At 47.9% G+C, this 19,757-nt stretch overlaps 1 pseudogene; it reads left to right on the top strand.

Moving 5' to 3' along the window:
* The first annotated feature begins 16,940 nt into the window (after positions 1-16,940).
* On the top strand, positions 16,941-17,259 carry LOC127197663 (60S ribosomal protein L36a-like; annotated as a pseudogene).
* The last annotated feature ends 2,498 nt before the right edge of the window (positions 17,260-19,757 follow it).

A 19,757-nucleotide genomic window follows, 5' to 3' on the forward strand; every position in this document is an offset into this window, starting at 1 on the left:
TGATGGTGAGGAACCTGAGGGAGCCTGGACCTCTAGCCTGCAAGAGGGAGGGTGGGCAAAGGCTCTCGGTGGTAAAATCAGAGGCACCTTCCAAAGGTAGATGAGGAACGTGTGTTGGTCACCTGGGGACAAAGGCCACTCAGGCAGCCATCCCCAGCTGGCCAGCTGAGTGACGTCACCTTCAGAAAACTGAATATGGACACAACAGAACCCCAGGCACACACCCCAGAAGGGAGTCCACAAAGGGGATGATTTCATCCATCACTGCTTAAGGAAAGAGGAGACAGTTTCCCTGAGCTCCGGGGAAGCTGTGCTCCGAAGCCGAGCCTTATTAAGGGCTCTGGGTGAATAGAGTACCAAGCTCAACTGTAGCTGAAGTCATCCACCAGGACAATGGCTATTGTGCCCTCAAGAATCAGGCCATGTGTTACCTCTAGGTAAAAACTATTTTTAAGGTACTTTATAAATCAGAGCCACACTGAGCATTCCAGAACATTCAGGGGAAGTCTCTGTGGGTGTGCCCTGGGCTGCAGTCACCCATTGTTTGATGGTTTCCTGCACTGAGCTGTCCCCGCCAGCCAGTCTGCGGGGCCTGCAGAGACCGACCAGGAGGACCTCACAGCTGGCCACCACCCTGCCGCACAGGTGTGATGGGCGCCAGTCTGCCCAGCCACAGGCGGTAAGGCAGTCTCTAGGACTCCACCTCACAGTCTGTGATCTCCAAATCCCACATGGGATCGCTGCCACTGTGCGTGGGGTGAGCCATGGAGAAGCAGGGACAGAGACTCTTCAGCGTGCTTCTCACAGCACCTGTGCTGAGTGGCGAGGGGAGAGAGGCTTTGTTCCTTCTTACCCCAGGCCACTCTGGCTGTCACACCTCAGGGCATGAAGCTCTGTATTCCAGCCCTGGAACACTGCTTTTAGGCACGTCTGCTTGGTATAACTCACAAATAAGTGCACACAAGTGAGTCGCAAACTGTGAGTGAGTGATGTCCCTGTAGTTACGACACAGAGAGTAAGAATCAGAAAAGCTGCCTTGGGCATCCGCCTTTCTACAGAGGCTTGTGGGGGAGGAGGAGAGAAACTCTACGTGGAAAGCAGACCAGGGAAGACTGACAAGGGCCAGGAACCTTTCCTGCTCCTCGGCCCTTCCCCTGGCTGAAGTGAGAATACAGCTGAAGTGGTTGGAGCTTCAGCAGCCATCACAAACTCTGAGTTGATGATGAAGATGAACGTCACATGTGTTAAGGGCTGGGATAGTGCAAAGAGAGGAGCTACGTCTCGCCACAGCACCTGCATGTCCGGCATGTTGTCCCAGAGCGCACACCTTATTTTCTCTGTGACAATGCTAAAGGGTGGCTTCTATCTGATTTCTTTCTGCTATCTATTACCAGATTTTTTTCTCCATTCTTTTTTTTTTTTTAAAGATTTTATTTATTTATTATTTATACAGTACTCTGTCCCTATGTGTGCCTGCAGGCCAGAAGAGGGCACCAGATCTCATTAAAGATGGTTGTGAGCCACCATGTGGTTGCTGGGAATTGATCTCAGGACCTTTGGAAGAACAGCCAGTGCTCTTAACTCTGAGCCATCTCTCCAGCTCCTTTTTTCCCCCATTCTAACTGGGAACAAATTCTGTGTCATTGCTACCTTACCTTGCTCACCTTGCTTGCCCTGTTTTCCCACCCCTACCCCCTCTGACACTGAAGTGACACCAGCCTCAGGCCTGTGCCTTCCTCAGATCCACAGCCTGAAGTGACTTGACAGCTGAGGCTTCTTTCTGGAGCTCCAGGCTTATTTTCCTTCTCCAGCAGGGAACCTGAAGCCTCCCCTTTCTGAGCCTTGCTTGTCTGTTCTCCCCCCATCCCCCACCCCCCACCCCGCATTAGAACTCAGACCTACTGTTGCTCGGGCCTCAGGACTTCAAATCTTTTCTGACTCCTCTCTTTCCCTGCAGCCATCAGCAAGTTCTTGCTCTGCCTGAGCAGGGCCCATCAGCCCTCGGTCTCCCACACTCCGAACAACAGTGTCACTCTTGTGCCTGCACACAGCTCAAAAGGTCTCTGCTCTAACTCTCTGATCCTACATGACACAGAAGAAAATCCAGATGCCTTATCATGGTGCTCAAAGCTATCTTCTTCTCTGCCTTCACCCACCTGCTCAGGTGAGTCTCAGGTCTACACCTTCTACCACAGTGACTGCCATGGGACAGTGACCACCTTGCCACAGTGAACCGCCTGAACACAGGAGAGGGTCCCTGCAGGTGCCATACAGGGAAGCAAACAGCACAGAGAGGTAAGAATGAAAACCTGGCACAGATTGACTTTGTCAACCTGGATCAGCCTGGGGGAGGCGGGGGCGGACAGAGGCTTAATAATAGGCAGATCATTCCCAATGTATTAAAGGCCAGTACAATTTGAAAAAACAAAAGTTTCCTGGTGTAGTACAATCCCTGGTGCACAAAGAAGAGTAATGCCATTGAAACTCAACTCAGGGTACATGTCATTTCTTCCAAGAAGATGAGTTCTGGAAATAGGCTACCTGTGCTAGCTTAAGGGCCTCGGGGTCTAGGCTGGTCTGTCATACAAATATCATACAGGTCATTTCAGCTGTTAGCCACCTCTGGTCCTGTGTACTGGCTGGTTTTGTGTGTCAACTTGACACGAGTTAGAGTCATTAGAGAGGAAGGAGCCTCAGTTGAGGAAATGCCTCCAGGAGATGCAGCTGTAAGGCGTTTTCTCAATTAGTGATCAGTGGGGGAGGGTCCAGCACATTGTGCATGGTGCCAATCCCTGGGCTAGTGGTCCTGGGTTCTATAAGAGAGTAGGCTGAATAACCCATGGGAAGCAGGCCAGTAAGCAACACCTCTCCGTGGCCTCTGCATCAGCTCTTGCCCCCAGATTCCAGGCCTATTTGAGTTCCTGTCTTGGCTCCCTCCAATGACAGACTGTGATCTGGAAGTGTAAGCCAAATAAACCCTTTCCTCCCCAACTTGCTTTTTGGTCGTGTTGTTTTTGTCATAGCAATAGACACCCTGATTAGGACATCCCTGTTGGGGGAGCTTGGGGGAGCCTCTGGCTCTGAGAATCATTTAGATTACTAGCCACCTCCAGACCTGGTTGTAGGCACTTGATATGGCCTGGCCCAATAGATAACGACAACGATCAGGCAGTTAAGGACTTCCAATTCTCAGCTTTGTGGGTGGAAGAAGTTTTTTGTTTGTTTGTTTGTTTGTTTGTTTGTTTATCTTTCCCATTGGAAAGATAATCCTGTGCGTTTAACATCCCTGGTCCCTCTAGAGATCTGTGGGCACAAGGACCTTCATGCCATGCTCCCAACAACCACAATAACCACCTCACCATGGTTGCCATCTCTCCACGGTGGCCGCCTCTCTTGCTCACAGAGCTAGCCTCAGAACCTGCTCACTCCCCGCTCCTGAATGTTTCCCTGACATCATCACTGGACATACCCTTCATCCCTCCATCCCAGAGGCATCTCAAGGGGTGGGTCTAGAGCCTGTTCCCTCCCCTGCACCAGCCACCTTCCGTTATCATCTCCGTAGCTTCACAGCTCTCCCAAACCGCCTCCTTCATTTCTTCATTTTCTAGTGTCTTTGGAGCGTCACCCCTGTAAGGATTTAAAAATAGAGCGACACGCAACAGATCTGATATAGAGAGATTTATTGTAGAAGCATGAGAGAGAGAAGGAAAAGGTGGAGGGGCACCCCAAGGGGACAGACAGACAGACAGAGAAAAGAGAAAGGAGAGAGAGAGAGAGAGAGAGAGAGAGAGAGAGAGAGAGAGAGAGAGAGAGAGAGAGAGAGAGAGAGAGAGAGAGAGAGAGAGAGAGAGAAGGGGTGGCCGGGTGGTCCTTTATATCTGGGACCTCTGGCACACACCTGGTGGCAAGCTGCAGATGATGATGTCAGAAGTTGCTAAGCAACCTAGAGGCAGGCCACTTATATGCCAACAACTCCCATCTGGCAGGAGAGCCCCTTGGCTCCAGGCTGTAAGCATCCATCAGGATCAAAACGAGTGTCACAGGAGCACATCACAGTCCTTCTTCATTCTGCGGCTTTAACCTTCATTCTGCTGGCGACTTCCGCACTCAGTGTAGACAGTAAGATTTGATCCATCCGGTCCCCGGTGCCCGTGTTTGACTCACAACACTCATTTACAGTGCTCTAACACTAAACTTCCTTCCAGAGCCCTCCCACGCTAAAAAGGCTTCGTTTTCACATAAAAGTTAAGTTGGGGGATAAACAAAACAGAACATGATTTTTCTAGAAACCTCGAACTTGCCCCACGGCCTCCTGCATTTGCTGCCGTGAGGGCCCAGCTCCACACTAACTCTCCAACCAGAAGCTTCTCTGCGCATTTGAGTCACTGATTGAATTAACTGTCGAGCTTGAGTCCCTCAACATAAATGGCACGTCTTTACTGAAGTCACTCTCTGGAGCAAGCCTCTTCACACTTGGAAGTTTTCAAACATTGTATCTTTGACTATTTCTTCTTCCCAGTGTGCTTTCTTCCTCACAATAGTCTCATCCTGCAAACACCACTTCAACCTCTATAATGTTACAGTCCTCTGTCTCTCACCCTATTGTCCTTCTTGCCACCTTTAGCAAACCTAATAATTACATATGTTCTTATAGCTAAGAGAAAGCATGAGATGCAAATCCTTAAATCATTGTTTATTTCTTCCTGAAAAATAACATCTCAAAAGTTGTATTTTCAGCTATAATCTGTGCATGCAGCTCAGACCACATTCATTGATTCAGTGTTTCCTCTCAACTCTCTTCATAAGGATGCCTGTGAGTGAGAGCATTCTACTTGGAGCCATTCTCTTTGCTTGCTCCCTGACCCCAAGTCCCCTGAAATTCCCCTAGGTAGATAAAGCTAAAAGCAAAGCAGCTACCTCCAGGCCCAATGTCATGGCCAGTGTCAGGCACTTGCTTTTGTGTGACCTTCCATTCAAGGGATCCATTTTTGTCCTGACATTCTGAGGGAAAGTGAATTCCTGCCAATTGGGGACTTGAGGGACTGCTCTTTCACCCAAAGTTCTGCCCGAAAGGCAAAACCAGGCTCATCTGGGCTTTGCCAGTAGCAGTGCATTTGGGAGAATACCCTGCCTTTCAGCATGCAGTGCACTTTGGGAATACCCTGCCTTTCAGCCTGCAGTGCACTTTGGGAATACCCTGCCTTTCAGCGTGCAGTGTACTTTGGGAATGCCCTGCCATTCAGCACTCAGTGCGCCCTGCCTACACTTTTATTTCTGTATTACAAACAGGCCGGGAGACAGGGTCCAACCACTCCCGTAGAAAAAGAACTTCTCAGGCTTCTACTGGGCTCAATGACTTCTTTAAACCTTGACTAGAGCCAAGGCTTCTCCCACCTCAGGCCAACTGAGCCACTAACAATGAAAATGTCTAATTGTGCTTCTGGCTCCCTCATTGTTGCCGAAGATAATAGGAATCCTGGTCAAGGCTAGCAATTGTTGGCACTGCTCCTGGGAACTTCTGTGTTGCTTTTTGGCCATTTTTCAGTACTTCCATGAGTATTTTAATTACAAGTTTAAAGAAAGATTGTTGGCATGCCTGCTCAGATGGCAAGGTGTCCTGAGACATGGAAGCCCAGAAACCATAGCTCTGAGGTAGAACAGTGTCCCAATGGAAAAGCATCCTGAGACACGCCGGCCCAGGAGCTACACAGCTCTGAGAAGAAGCCTGCTCTGCAGAGGTGATGCAGCCCTAAAGGAGGATATCCCTGCCTGAGCTGGGGTGCTACAGTGTAACAGCTCTGTAGACAGAGGGGGGCGGTTCTGTAAGCCTTGTTTTTCACCCACACTCTTGTGTGGTTCCATGTGCCTGTCTTTCTCAGTCTTTCTCAGTGTCCTAGGCGAATTCCCTGCACTTCACTCTCTACCTGAACTCCTCCCTCCTATTTCCTGCCTCAGCTACAGGCCAATCAGCTGTTTATTGACAGGTGAAGAATCCATACAGTACAGAACAAATGATAGCTACAGGGCTCTTCTTCAGCATTGCAGCTCCCGGGGAGGGGAGCCCCAGCTGAGCTCAGGACCTCAGGAGACTCAGCCCTGCTCCACTTCTTCCCTTCTTCTCTTCATTGCTTCTTGGCTTCTTCCAGTGAGAGTGTCACACCAGGCAACAAATGTCATGAGAGATTTATTAGGAAGGACAAGTACAGGGTTTGGAGGGACAAATCCAGAGGTGGCTGCCTCTGCTCCCAGGAAATAAGAGCAGGGAACTGAACAGTAGGCCGGACTTATATAGGATTTCTTAAGGGACAGAACTTTCAAGGGCAAAGATTTTCAGGTTGATGATTTGTAGAATTTCAAGTCTTGAGCTTGGGGGAGCTCAGGACTGGTGGGTGGTTGTTGCTGTTGTTGCTGCTGCTGTTGCTATTGTTGCTGCTGTTGCTGCTGTTGTTGTTGTTGATGATGATGATGATGATGATGATGATGATGATGATGATTGGTTTTTTTGAGACAAGATTTCTCTGTGTCACCCTGGCTGTCCTTGAATCACTTTGTAGACCAGGCTGGCCTCAAACCCACAGAGATCTGCCTGCCTCTGCCTTCCCAAGCGCTGGTATTAAAGTTGTGTGCCACCATACCTGGCTGGATTAGTGGGTTTTCCTGTTCAGGAATTGGTGAGGTTTTTCTTGTAGGGTGGGATCTGTGCACTCTCCCACTTTGGGGATGGGAATGACAATTACAGCTATTAGAAAATGACCATTAGGGTCATTAGGGATCTCTGAGGAACACAGGGTGGGACTGGAGCTGGGGAAGGCAGGGCGGGCTGGCCACTTTCCTGCCTTGAGGGTTTACGAAGTATACAAAGTTTACAAAGGGAGTCCTTTCCTGCAGCTTCAGTCAGCAGGATTACCCAACAGAGACACTCTGGGCTGAGTGTTTTCAGGTCCCAGCCATTCTCTGAATTTCCATAACCAAATCTGAGAGAGACACTGACACCTCATAGGTTCTTAGTAAGGTAAACAGTGTAAGCTTTCACTAAAATATCTGGGACCAGAGCTGACTCAGAACCAGGCTAGGATAGCCTCAGACAAGGATGTTGGAAACATTTAGGTCCCAAGAAAATAAGAGCAATTCAAAGCCACCGTGTGTGGGAAGCAAGGACAGTAGGCAAGCAAGCTGGCCAGGGGAGAGTTCTACTGGGAATCTCTGCTGTAGCGGATGGGTCGTTCTAGCTCCATAGGAGCTACGTGCAGACATAGACATCGGGAAGGGCTGTGGTTCCCTTGTAGTCTCAGTATGTCTCCCAGGGTCCAAGTGCTGTGAGCTTGGACCCTAGCATGGCAGTGTTGGGAAAGAGTGTATGCTTTAAGAGGTAGAGCCTAGTGTCAAATATACAGGTCATGGGGAGTTGCCCTTGGGAGGAATTGGTAAAGTTCTCATGAGACTCTGACTTGTTATGATAGAGCAGGTCTGACCCTCTGTAGTTACCCTCCAGCTTGTCTCACCATGTGACTCTCGCATTTCATCCACTGAAAAGTCTCACCAGAACTGAGCCAATGCTAATAGCCATGGCCCTTGAACCTCCTGAACTATGATCTAAATGAACTTGTTTGTTTGTTTGTTTGTTTGTTTGTTTGTTTGTTTGTTTTTCAAGTTGAGGTTTCTCTGTATAGCCCTGGATGTCTGGGAACTCACTCTGTAGACCAGGCTGGCCTCAAACCCAGAGGTCGGCCTGCCTCTGCCTCCCAAGTGTTAGGATTAAAGGTGTGCACCACCACCACCACCCAGATAACCCTCTTTTCTTTATAAAGGAACCAAGCCGTGGATACTTTGTTACAGCAATAGAAAACTGGCTGACACAGGATGCCTGGGGTCTTCCTTGAGGTCCTCCCTGAAGATGAAGGCTGATGAGAACTCGTCCTGGAGAGCCACTCGTGCTGGTAGGCATGGGCTACAGGATAGGAAATTTAATAGCCAAACCCAGAGATTCTCAATGTTACCTCCCTACATGAGCTTCCAACTCCATGTAATTTCCTCAGTCCCGTTCCTGGGTAAACAGCAGGCCTTGGCTTTAAGAACTAGCAGTTACAGCTGCTGTTCTTAGCTCAACATGTGGCATCTCTAAGAGTCTTTCACCTTCCACCTTGAGACTTTCAGGATAAGATTGTGGAAGCCAAGGTGTCATTTCTTTGAGCTCAAAGTCTTCATAAGGCCAGTCTGATGGTTTAAATAAAAATGGCCCCCATAGGTCCACGTGGCCCATAATGAATGGCACTATTAGAAGGTGTGGCCATATCCAAAATATATAAAGAACTCAAGAAATTAAACACCACCAAACCAAATAACCCAATTGAGAAATGGGGCTTGGAACTAAACAGAGAATTCTCAACAGAGGAGTATCAAATGCCTGAGAAACACTTAAAGAAATGCTCAACCTCCTTAGCCATCAGGGAAATGCAAATTAAAACAACTCTGAGATTCCATCTTACACCCATCAGAATGGCTAAGATCAAAAATTCAAGTGACACCACATGCTGGCGAGGATGTGGGGAGAGAAGAACACTCCTTCATTGCTGGTGGGAATGCAAACTAGTACAGCCACTTTGGAAATCTATCTGGTGCTATCTCAGAAAAATGGGAATAGGGCTTCCTCAAGACCCAGCTATTCCACTCCTTGGAATATACCCAGAAGATGCTCCAGCACACAACAAGAAAATTTGCTCAACCATGTTCATAGCAGCCTTATTCATAATAGTCAGAACATGAAAATAGCCTAAGTGTCCCTCAGTAAAAGAATGGATAAAGAAACTGTGGTACATATACACTATGGAATACTACTCAGCTATTAAAAACAAGGAATTCCCGAAATTTGTGGATAAATGGATTGAGCTAGAAATTATCATAATGAGTTAGTTAACCCAGATGCAGAAAGAATCAAATGGTATATACTCACTTATATCTGCATACTAGCCCAAGGGGCATGTCCCACAAAACCCTTCACTTACCAGGAAACTGGGACAGAGGGGAGGACATCCTATTGGGACTCTAAAGGAGAGAAGCATGGGAGAATAGCAAAGTAGAAGGATCCAGAGGGTCCTAGAAACCTACAAATAGAACATTATGATAGGCAGATTTGGGCCCAGGGGTCCTGCTCAAACTAAGGCACCAGCCAAGGACAATACAGACGGTAAACTTTAAGCCCCTTCCCAGATCTAGCCAATGGTCAGAACATCCTCCACAGTTGAGTGGAGAGTGGGATATGACTTTCTCACGTACTCTGGTGCCTCACATTTGACCATGTCCCCTGGAGGGGGAGACCTAGTGGCACTCAGAGGAAGGACAGCAGGTTGCCAAGAAGAGACTTGATACCCTATGAGCATATACAGGGGGAGGTAATCCCCCTCAGGAACAGTCATAGGGGAGGGGAATAATGGGAAAATGGGGGGGGGGGGAATGGGAGGATACAAGGGATGGGATAAACATTGAGATGTAACAAGAATAAATTAATAAAAAATATTATAAAATTTTTTAAAAAAAAGGTGTGGCCTTCTTGGAGGAAGTGTGTCACTGGGGGTGAGATTTTCAGATCTCAGAAGCTCAAGCCAGGCCTACTATGTCTCAGTCTCTTCCAGCTGCCTGCTGATCCAGATATAGAACTCTCATCTCCTTTCCCAGCTCCCTGCCATGATGATAATGGACTAAACCTCTCAACTGTAAACCAGCCCCAGTGGAATGTTATCCTTTATAAGAGTTGCTGTGGCCATGTGTCTCTTCACAGCAATAAAACCCAAATGAAGACAGGCTTAAACTAAGCCCAAACTAAACAGAGCTTCTGGATGTCCAGGCTCTGCAGTCTGCCCCCTCATTGTTGGGCTCACAGAGCATGCACACACTTGATGAAAGCCAAGGGCAATGGCTGGAGGAAGCTGTAACCAGGCAAGATGGAAGCAGAGTGGAGGGGAGGTGACACAGAAAAGGGCTAGAAGACATGTTCTTCATTTCCCCTGCCCAGTCATGGGGGAAAACCTACAAGGAGAAACAAGGAAGTCTAAAAGAGCCTACAGCCACCTGTGTGACAGAGAAGAGTGTCCTCCCTCAGGCAATAGACAGTCACCCCATCACCCCCATGAATATGTTTCCCTGTCTGTCTCCCTCCCCCATCCCCTGGAGAATATGCCCTTCCCAAGCAACTGCTGCACATTCTGTGCCCAGGAACACTAGGAAGCATGATCAAATGTGGCAGTTAACCCTGGATGCAGGCGCTGGCCACATGCATGCATGTCCACCTCTGCATCTGGCTCTGCCGAGGTCTGCCAGCAGAGACCTCCCCCAGGCTCCCACACCTTCACTATCCCATCTCCCGTAGCAGCCCAGAGAGATGGGTCCGCATGTGCCTCCAGGAAAGGCCAATTCTTGAGACCCATGCTGCTTGCCCATGTGCACTGTCCACCCATTCCCTTGCCACCTCAAAGCCCAGCCAGGTCTGCTCATCTTACACCAGAGTCTGGCCAGGTGAGTCTATCAGAACCTCTACCCATATGAACATTCCCAAGCCCCCAGACCTAGCCCTGGACACACATTCAGCACCCCAGCCTGGCCTGGACAGCTCTGCTCGCACCGTCCACAGCCTACCAGCCTTTGACATGCCACGTCCAACTTCTCAGCCCAGCCAGGTACTGTACATTTGAGCCAGGGTCTAGCCAGGTGATTCAACCTGAGTCTTCCACCCAAGAATATTCCCCAAGCCCCATATGTGGCCCCCACAAAGTTCCAAGCTGGGACCAGAATGCACATCCAGTGTGCCTGCCCAGGGACCAGAATGCACATCCGGTGTGCCTGCCCAGGGACCAGAATGCACATCCAGTGTGCCTGCCCAGGGACCAGAATGCACATCCAGTGTGCCTGCCCAGCCTCCTGTGTCCTGATCCCACCTATGCCATATCCAACCCTCAGGCCTAAACATGCTCTGTCCCAGTCTGCTGTGTCCATATCAATGAACCAGCAAAAGAAGTCCACATGTTCAGATCTCATCTACAATATGCAGCCAATGTGATAGATCAAGACAGTAACTCCTTCCCAAAACCTACCATCCTATAGAAACATTTCCCAATGAGAATTACCTAATTGAACCCCAGAATACAGAATTTAAAATATCAATCATAAACCTCATCAATGAATTCAAGGAGTTTAAAGAAACAAAGAAACGGCTAAACAACCTTTAAGACAATAAATGTCTGAGTGTTGCTCAACAAAACATAAACATAAGGTTGACTGAAATGATGAAGATACGGCCTGGCAGTGGTGGCGCACACCTTTAATCCCAGCACTCAGGAGGCAGAGACAGGTGGATCTCTGTGAGTTCAAGGCTAGCCTGGTCTACAGAGTGAATTTCAGAACAGCCAAGGCTACATAGAGAACCCCTGTCTTTAGAGAGAGACAGAGACAGAAAGAGAGAATTAGTTAATTAGTTAGTTAGTTAGTTAGTTAGTTCGTTAGTTAGTTAGTTCGTTCAAGATGAAATGGTCATTGGAGCTGAAAGCCAAATATCTATACGTAGAAGAGTGAAATTAGATCCATATTTCTCACACAAACTAACTACACTTTGCACAAAAACTAACTCCAAATGAATCAAAGACCTCAATGTGAAACCTGAAACATTGAAACTGCTAGGTAGTAGTCTGAATGAAAATGGTCCTCATAAAAGCTGGGCATGGTGGCACACACCTTTAATCCCAGCCCTTAGAGGCAGAAACAGGTGGATCTCTGTGAGTTCAAGGCCAGCCTGGTCTACAAAGTGAGTCCAGGATAGCCAGGGCTATTACACAGAGAAACTCTGTCTCGGAAAAGAAAGAAAGAAAGAAAGAAAGAAAGAAAGAAAGAAAGAAAGAAAGAAAGAAAGAAAGAAAGAAAGAAAGAGAAAGAAAGAAAGAAAGAAAGAAAGAAAGAAAATGGCCCTCTTAGGCTCATAGGGAGTGTCATTATTAGGAGATGTGAACTTGTTGGAGTGGGTGTGCCTTTGTTGGAGGAAGTGTGTCACTGGGGGTGGGGGGGGGGCTTTGACTTTTTAGATGCTCGAGCCAGGCCCATTGTCCCTGCCACCTTCTTCCTGCTGTCTTCAGATCCAGATGTAGAACTCTCAGCTCCTCCTCCAGCACCATGTCTGCCTGAGTGCCACCATGTTTCCTGCCATGATGATAAGGGACTAAACCTCTGAAACCAGAAACCAGCCCCATTTAAATAGTTCCTTATCAAGAGTCACATGGTGTCAGGAGTTGGCTCTGCCCTGTGGGGTGGGTCTCAGGTGGGGCCAGGCATGGGTTGGACATTCCCTCAGTCTATACACTATCTATCCCTGCACTTCTTGTAAGCAGGGACATTTTGAGTGGAAGGTTTTGTAGGTGGGTTGCTGTTCCCCTCCCACCACTGTAAGATCTGCCTGGCTAGAAGGTGGCCTCCTCAGTCTCCATGTTCCCCACCGTTAGGAGGCTCAGCTAGAGACACCCCCATATCCTCCCCTGCAGCAGGTCTCCAGCTTGTCTCAGTGATGCCCCCACCCTCGGTTTCCCTTTTCTCTCAAGCCCTCTAACCTCCCTCCCCCACTCTCCCCACATCTGACCTCTCCCCTCCCCACACTCTCTCTCCTATCCGGTTTCTTTTCTACTTCCATTTCCACTGTCTATTCTATGTCGCTGTTAATTTAAAAGTATGGCCTAAAAATGTTTATTATTAGGCTTATAGCTATTACAGCAGCCTTATCTAACCCACTTTCACAATCAATAAAGACACAGACACCCAATATATTTTAGAACAGCCTTACTTTACCTGGGGCGTGGCAGATGTTAACTCCTAAGCTACCTTCCATTATATCCCAGGCTCCATCCCATGCCATCTGCTTCTAATAATTTCTATTTCGAGCTACCTCCCATCCATAATCCCAAAATACTTGCTAATGTCATTCATCTGTGCCTTTTCTTTCCCTGTGGAACTTTACAGAGTTCCTCCACTCAGTCCAAGAGGCTCTTTCCTATCCCATGGCGATCCTCCTCTTTCTTCTTCCTCCTGTACCTGTCTGCTTCTTCTTCCCAAGATCCTTTTCTCCTCAAAGCCTGCAAATCCTCACTCTGCCCCTTTGTTTTGTCGAGCCAGTCAGGGAGGCAAGGTTCCACAGCAATACTTGGGGTACATGAGAATGTATCAGGACAGCAACTAACTGGCTCTTGGGAGCCAGTAATTATAGCACCAAACAAACCTCCAACCATTCTATTTCCCCGAGTGAGATTCAAGGAGGGCTTCCCTTGGGCCCTTCTTGTTACTTAGTTTCTTTGGATCTGTGAATTATGTAGCATATGCTATGTTTACAGACAGGAGCTTAACTTAATGGGCTTCTGAGAGGCCCCGCCCAGCCGCTGTTTGATTCGGATGCCAAGACTCACAGCCAAGCATTAGGCAGAGTTCAAGGGGTCCTGTGGAAGAGTGGGAGAGAAGGATAGAAGGACCCAGAGGGGACAAGAATGCTGCAAGAAGACCAGTTGAGTCAACTAACCTAGACCTATGAGGGTTTTTAGTGACGAAAGCACAAACCGAAGAGCACACATGGACTGGACCTAGGCTCCCTACACATATGTAACCAATGGGCAGTTTAATCTTTATGTGGGTCCCCTAGTACACTGAGCCACTGCTGTCTATGACATAAACTCTGTTGCCTGCTTTTGATCACTTCGCCCTAACGGGGCTGCCTTGCCTGGCCTCAGTGGAAGAGGAGGAGCTCAGACTTGATGGCACTTGATGTGCTGGGGTGGATTGGTAAGGGGTGGCTCCCCTTTTTCTGAGGACAAGGGGAAGGGGAAAGGGGGAAGAGAGTAGGAAGGAGGAACTAGAAAGAAAGGAGGGAGGGGCTACAGTCGGGGTGTAAAATGAATACATAAATTAAAAATAAGTTTTAAAAATTAAAAACAAAAAGAGTTGCCACAGTCATGGTGTCCCTTCACAGCAATAGAAACCCTAAGAGACATGCTAGAAGAAAACATAGGCAAACATGTTCTGTCCCTCATGACATAGGTGTGGGAAGGGGCCTCCTGAATAGGACACCATTTATCCAAGAATTCAGACCACAAAATGACAAGTGGAACTTCATAAGACTGAAAAGCTCCTGCACAACTGAAGAAAGATTGAGTGAAGAAGAAACCCATAGAATTGGAGAAGATTTTTGCCAACTATACATCTGTCAGTATAATACCCAGAATATATAAAGAACTCAAAGAACAAAGACTCAAAAAAATAAAAACAGCCTATTCAAATGGGCTATGAGACTGAAGGGAGAGAAATCAGGCTTGGTGCGGGAAGCCTAGCAACCACCACTTCCCTGAACCAAAATGATCCCTAAGTCATTCTACACATTTATCTTTATTCCTACAAGTAAATATAACTCTCAGCCTTCAAAAAAAAGAGGCTTCTCTTTGTAATGCACAGAGACCATTAGAGAAAGCCACCACAAACAATCAAAATCCATAAAAACAAGTAACAGTGTGGTGCCCAGGCTCAGCTAATCCATCTACAACACAACTCGTGCCCCTATGGCTCAGGGAACATATCAGAAGAACAAACAGTAACATTATAAGAGGCAGAGACACAGGAACTCAGCTGTTAGACTGTGTCTTCCAGAACTATTAGATGCTACAGGCATGAAATCTCAACAACACAGCTACCTAAATAAGGCTGAACAAGGATGCTAACAAGGAAGAGGGAAGCACCAGGGGGCCTCAATCAAGGCAAGAAGTACAGGCAACGAAAGGATATCAGAGCAGGGTAAATAGTCTTCCTCAGGATAAAGCCCCCAATTCCCAAGTTGGTTCAGCCTTGAAATCAGATCTGTCCAATAACATTATATAGATGGAGCAGATTTACTCAAATCTGTGGGACGGGGGATGGGGGGACAAAAAAAAAAGCTAGTGGCCATGAATTTGAATTTGATAGAGACAGGGTCTCACATAGCCCAAGTGGTCTAGGACCTGCTATGACACTGAGGAGGAACTTAAACTCCTACTTGCCCTCCCAAATCCTGCAACTAACAGGTATGCACCACCACACGAGTAAAATAATTCCTCATTGGGCTGTTCCCAGCTGGAACAAGCTGTCCTCCCAGGCATCCTATGTAAGTGCTGAAAAGAAGGTGTGAGAGGAAGGGCAAGACTCTCTCAGGGCTCTCTGGTCACTCACTGGTAAGGGGCTTAGCTGCCCATAGATGGTTGAGCACAGAACATTGCTACAACTCCCAGCAGGCCTCAGGGCTCACAGGCCAGGGGTTGGGGACCTAATTCTACAGTCTGAAGAGTCGCTATATGGGACAGTCACCTCCACTTTCTGAAAGGGTGACAGTGATGGTCTCTGCTTTCATTCATTTACAAAACAAAATGCGAGCACACACCTGCATGCAAATACACACACACACACACACACACACACACAGCTTAGCATGACTGCTGCACCCAAGCAAGAACACCACAATTTTATTTGCATCGCTGAGTACACAGGAATGGAAACAGCAAGCAGCAAGCCAGAGATCTGGACCTGAACCTGGGTCCTCTCAGAGCTTGCCTCCCTCGGGGCTTCGTGAGCTTTCTCACAGGTCCTGTGTGTATCCACGCACAGGCCTCCTGGTCTGAACTTTGGGAGTCCGTTTGCAGGATGATTAAAAGGGAGAGGAGAAGATGGTGTGCTGAATACTGGAGGAAATCGCGTCTTGTTTACTTGTAAAAAGGGAGCCATCTGCCAGTACCTCAGAGCCCCTGTTTCCCTGAAGAATTCTTACCACAAATAATCCGTGATGAACTTCCAGTGCCTCTCTCACAAGACTTTCCAAGTGCTTTAAAAAACAATGAAGCGTGCTCCAAAAAGGCATTCCAGCAGACAGCTGGGCCAAACTGCCTTTTGCTGCATGGAGGGAGGGAAGGGGTTAGGACAGTAGCTTCTAAGTAATAGTAAGTGAAGGAGTATGGGACTTCCTCTTTTCAAGATGTGTTGCAGGCCGGGCGTGGTGGTGCACGCCTTTAATCCCAGCACTCGGGAGGCAGAGGCAGGTGGATCGCTGTGAGTTCGAGGCCAGCCTGGTCTACAAAGCGAGTCCAGGACAGCCAAGGCTACACAGAGAAACCCTGTCTCAAATAAATAAATAAATAAGCATCGTAGACTGGTCTAGGCAAACACAAATTCAACACTTGCCTTCACTAGTGCACGTGGACCTAGGCACACAAGAACACAAGATTTGTGCATGACCACATCTGGTTTGACACTCCCTCAGACACTGCAGATGTCAGGGAGGGAGCACACCTGTACTTCTGCATGGCTAGATTGTGTCAGCTTCCTATTATGGCATGGAAGTGTGGGTCCAGACTCTCATGCACCTCTCAGAGGCCTACTGTCTGCCTTAACAGAGAGGTAATGGTGTCTCCACCTCTGACCCCACAAGGAGAGGCCACCTTGTGGGTCCCTTCTCGTCCCACCTGTTCTGAATGCTCTTATGATTCCATGTGGCACATGCCCGTCCCTAAAATGTACGAATCATTAAATGCCTCCATGCGGTCTGCTGAGACCCAAGCTTGTCAAAATGGAGACAGCAGGCATTGTTTGGCATTTGTGATATGTGATATCCTTCATTGTAAGGCCAATAATTTTATACAGAGTTTCACTTAAAACTTGCATGTCGCCAGGAGTGGTGGCGCACACCTTTAATCCCAGCACTCAGGGAGGCAGAGGCAGGAGCATCTCTGTCAGTTCGAGGCCAGCCTGGTCTATGAAGTGAGTCCAGGACAGTCAAGACTACAAAAGAAACCCTGTCTCGGAAAAACAAAAACAAAAACAAAACCCTTGCATGTCTTCCTGTTAGGCACAGTGGCTTGAGACAGTGGTCTCCAGGTCTCTCATCTCATAGATACCTCAACTACACGATGGTCAAGGAACCTAAAAGCTGAAGGACCTTCTATAAGAAATGTGGCAAGCATTAGCTTCACAATGGGACCAAAACAAGAAAGGGAAGAATTCTTCCCCGTACAGTCAAGGAAGGCGGCACTACGATAAGAGGCAGAGTGGCCACTGTGGGCAGACAAAGGCGAGTTCCCGAAAGAAGGCCAAAACCACAAAGGACTGTGTCCAGCTGCCTGTGTTGAGCCTAACCTCAGATCCAAGAGGACGCTGGCCGTGAAGACAGGCAAACATTTTGAACTGGGAAGTGACAGGAAGAGAAGGGGCCAAGCGATCCAGCTCTAAAACCTATGTGGTCTGAGAGAAAAAAACAGTAGAAAAATGACCTGTTAGAAAAGAAAACCATTGTCAGTCATACCTCAAACAAACCTTACACGTTATGCCAGTGATCTCAACACCTGGAAGGCTGAAGTAGGAGGATCCTGAATTCCTGACGAATCAGGGCTTCCTAGTGAGGCTGTCTCAAAAAAAAACAAAAACAAAAATAAACTAAAACTGGGATATACGGCTTTGGGAAATAAATCACTTTGCGAAAGATGCATAGGATGTCATTCTCTGCTCCACGTTCCCGTTCCCTCCTGCAAGAAGGGAAACCTCTGTCTCCTATGGCCACCCTTGCAGGCAGCCATATGCCCTGACCCCTGTTTAATGCCGATACAGCCAAGTACAGCCTATAAAGCTATTCATGCACATTTTAGTGTCTTATCTCTGCACTGGAAAAATCAGAGATTCTCACACACTGGAAAGTTCTTTTGACAGGACAAAAGACGGGGTACAAGTGAAAGGGCAGATGGGTGAGGTGAGGCCCGCCCCCCGCCCGAGAGCCCAACCTGTGCCACACTGCGGCATGGCTCTGGTGAAGTGGCACTGGGTCCCTGCAGAGGTTGGCTCACGTCCTCAAAGAGGGCCTGCCTCAAGGCTGTGCTGTGACACAGAGCCTGCAGAGATGGCAGGCCAGGCAGAGTTGCCCCCTGCCAGCATGCTTCTCCCTCTCCATTTTAGGGTGTGGAGCTTAATCTGGTCCATATTCTAAAAGATGCATCCCTAACCAATAGAAAAATGAAACCGGAAGGTATGCATTCCATTAAGCAGACCGGGCATGAAGCTTTTCAGACGTGTTTATCCTAGACGCTTAAATCCTAAATAAATCCAAGCGAAGCCTAACCTTACAGGTTCAATGTGGTCCTTTTCTCAAGATAATCACCACTAAACCTTAGGAAGCCTTCCTGTGTTGTTACAAGTGGAAAGGAGCGGGGATAAATAGTCCTAGTTTTTGGGGGGAACTATTTGCTGGGTTTTAGAATGCACTGAGCTCCTCACAATTATGGAGGGAAAAGCCCTATGAGACGGGAATCAATTTTCTTCAAAGCTTTAAAAGCCAACCTAAAAAATTTAAAGCCACCAGCAGAAAGTGCAAGGCAAACATTTCAAGATGTTGGTTTGGGAACAGATTTTCTGGTTAAGAATCCAAAGCAAGCATGGACCCATGGTGTCAGAAGACACTGAGGAACTGCTGCATGGCAAGGAAATCAAGCAGTAGGGAGGAGAGTGGGCTGTGGACACACACTCAGCAATGATAACCAGGCAGGAGGTAGAACTGGGCCTATAGCTCAGGAGTAGAGCATTGCCTTGGCATGGGCAAGGCCCTGGGTCTGATATCAGATGCTTCAAGAAAAGAAAAAGAAGGCCTGCGTGGTGGTGCATGCCTTTAATCCCAGCACTCGGGAGGCAGAGGCAGGCGGATCGCTGTGAGTTCGAGGCCAGCCTGGTCTACAAAGTGAGTCCAGGACAGCCAAGGCTACACAGAGAAATCCTGTCTCAGAAAAAAAAAAATGACAAAAAAAGTATATAAATGGGCCTAGGGAGATGGCTCAGATGTTAAGAATGCTGCTTGCTCTTCTAAAGGTCCTGAGTTCAATTCCCAGCACCCACATGGTGGCTCATAACTGTCTATAATGAGATCTGATGCCCTCTTCTAGTGTGCAGGCAAAACACTGTATACTTAATAAATAAACAAATCCTTTTTAAAAGTATATAATGCAACTTTAAAATAGACCAAGGACACAGACATAAAGAAGAAATTCAAATAGTTAATTCATGAAAATGTTCAGTTTCATTAGATGTCAGGAAGTGCACATCAAATTGACAATGAGTTATCTAACCACAGTACGATGGTTATCAAAAAGACAATATGAAAGGTAGCTATGGGGTCCCAACCATGGAGGGTTGTGCCTGGACCATGGAGGAGGCCCACAGCTCTGGACAGCAGCACCAGGGGGCGTTGGAGAGCATGGCAGCCACGCAAGTCACTCGGAGTGCAGCTATGACTCCAGCGTCACAGAGAAATAGCGTCTCAAAACCTTTCCCAGCTTTTCTATTGCAAAGGAGCTGACGTGTCAGCTGACTGGACACAAGCAGACCGAAAGCCAGCAATTAAACTCAGGCATAAGGCCGTGGAAGTAACATCGTTTCGCCCTGGGTGTCATGAACATAGGAATTTCAAACTCCTCTACCAATTACGAAAGGACAACAGCACCCTTCTAGTGGCAGGAATGTCCAACCTGTTGACACTGTGACGCGTGCTATTATCTATGAATGTAGACCACCTTTCACAGCTACCCGGGGATGCATGCAGTCCTAGGGCCACAGATTGGATACACCTGCAACTAGACTGTGAGGCGAAGGCGTCATTAAAGGATAGAGGCTGTAGGAGAAGCTGCTGAGCCCTGGAAACAGACGCCTGACGCTCAGGGAAGAGGGAGGGGCCAAGCGTCAGCAGGATT

This window comes from Acomys russatus, chromosome 13, assembly GCF_903995435.1.
Source record: "Acomys russatus chromosome 13, mAcoRus1.1, whole genome shotgun sequence".
In the NCBI taxonomy this organism is placed as follows: domain Eukaryota; kingdom Metazoa; phylum Chordata; class Mammalia; order Rodentia; family Muridae; genus Acomys; species Acomys russatus.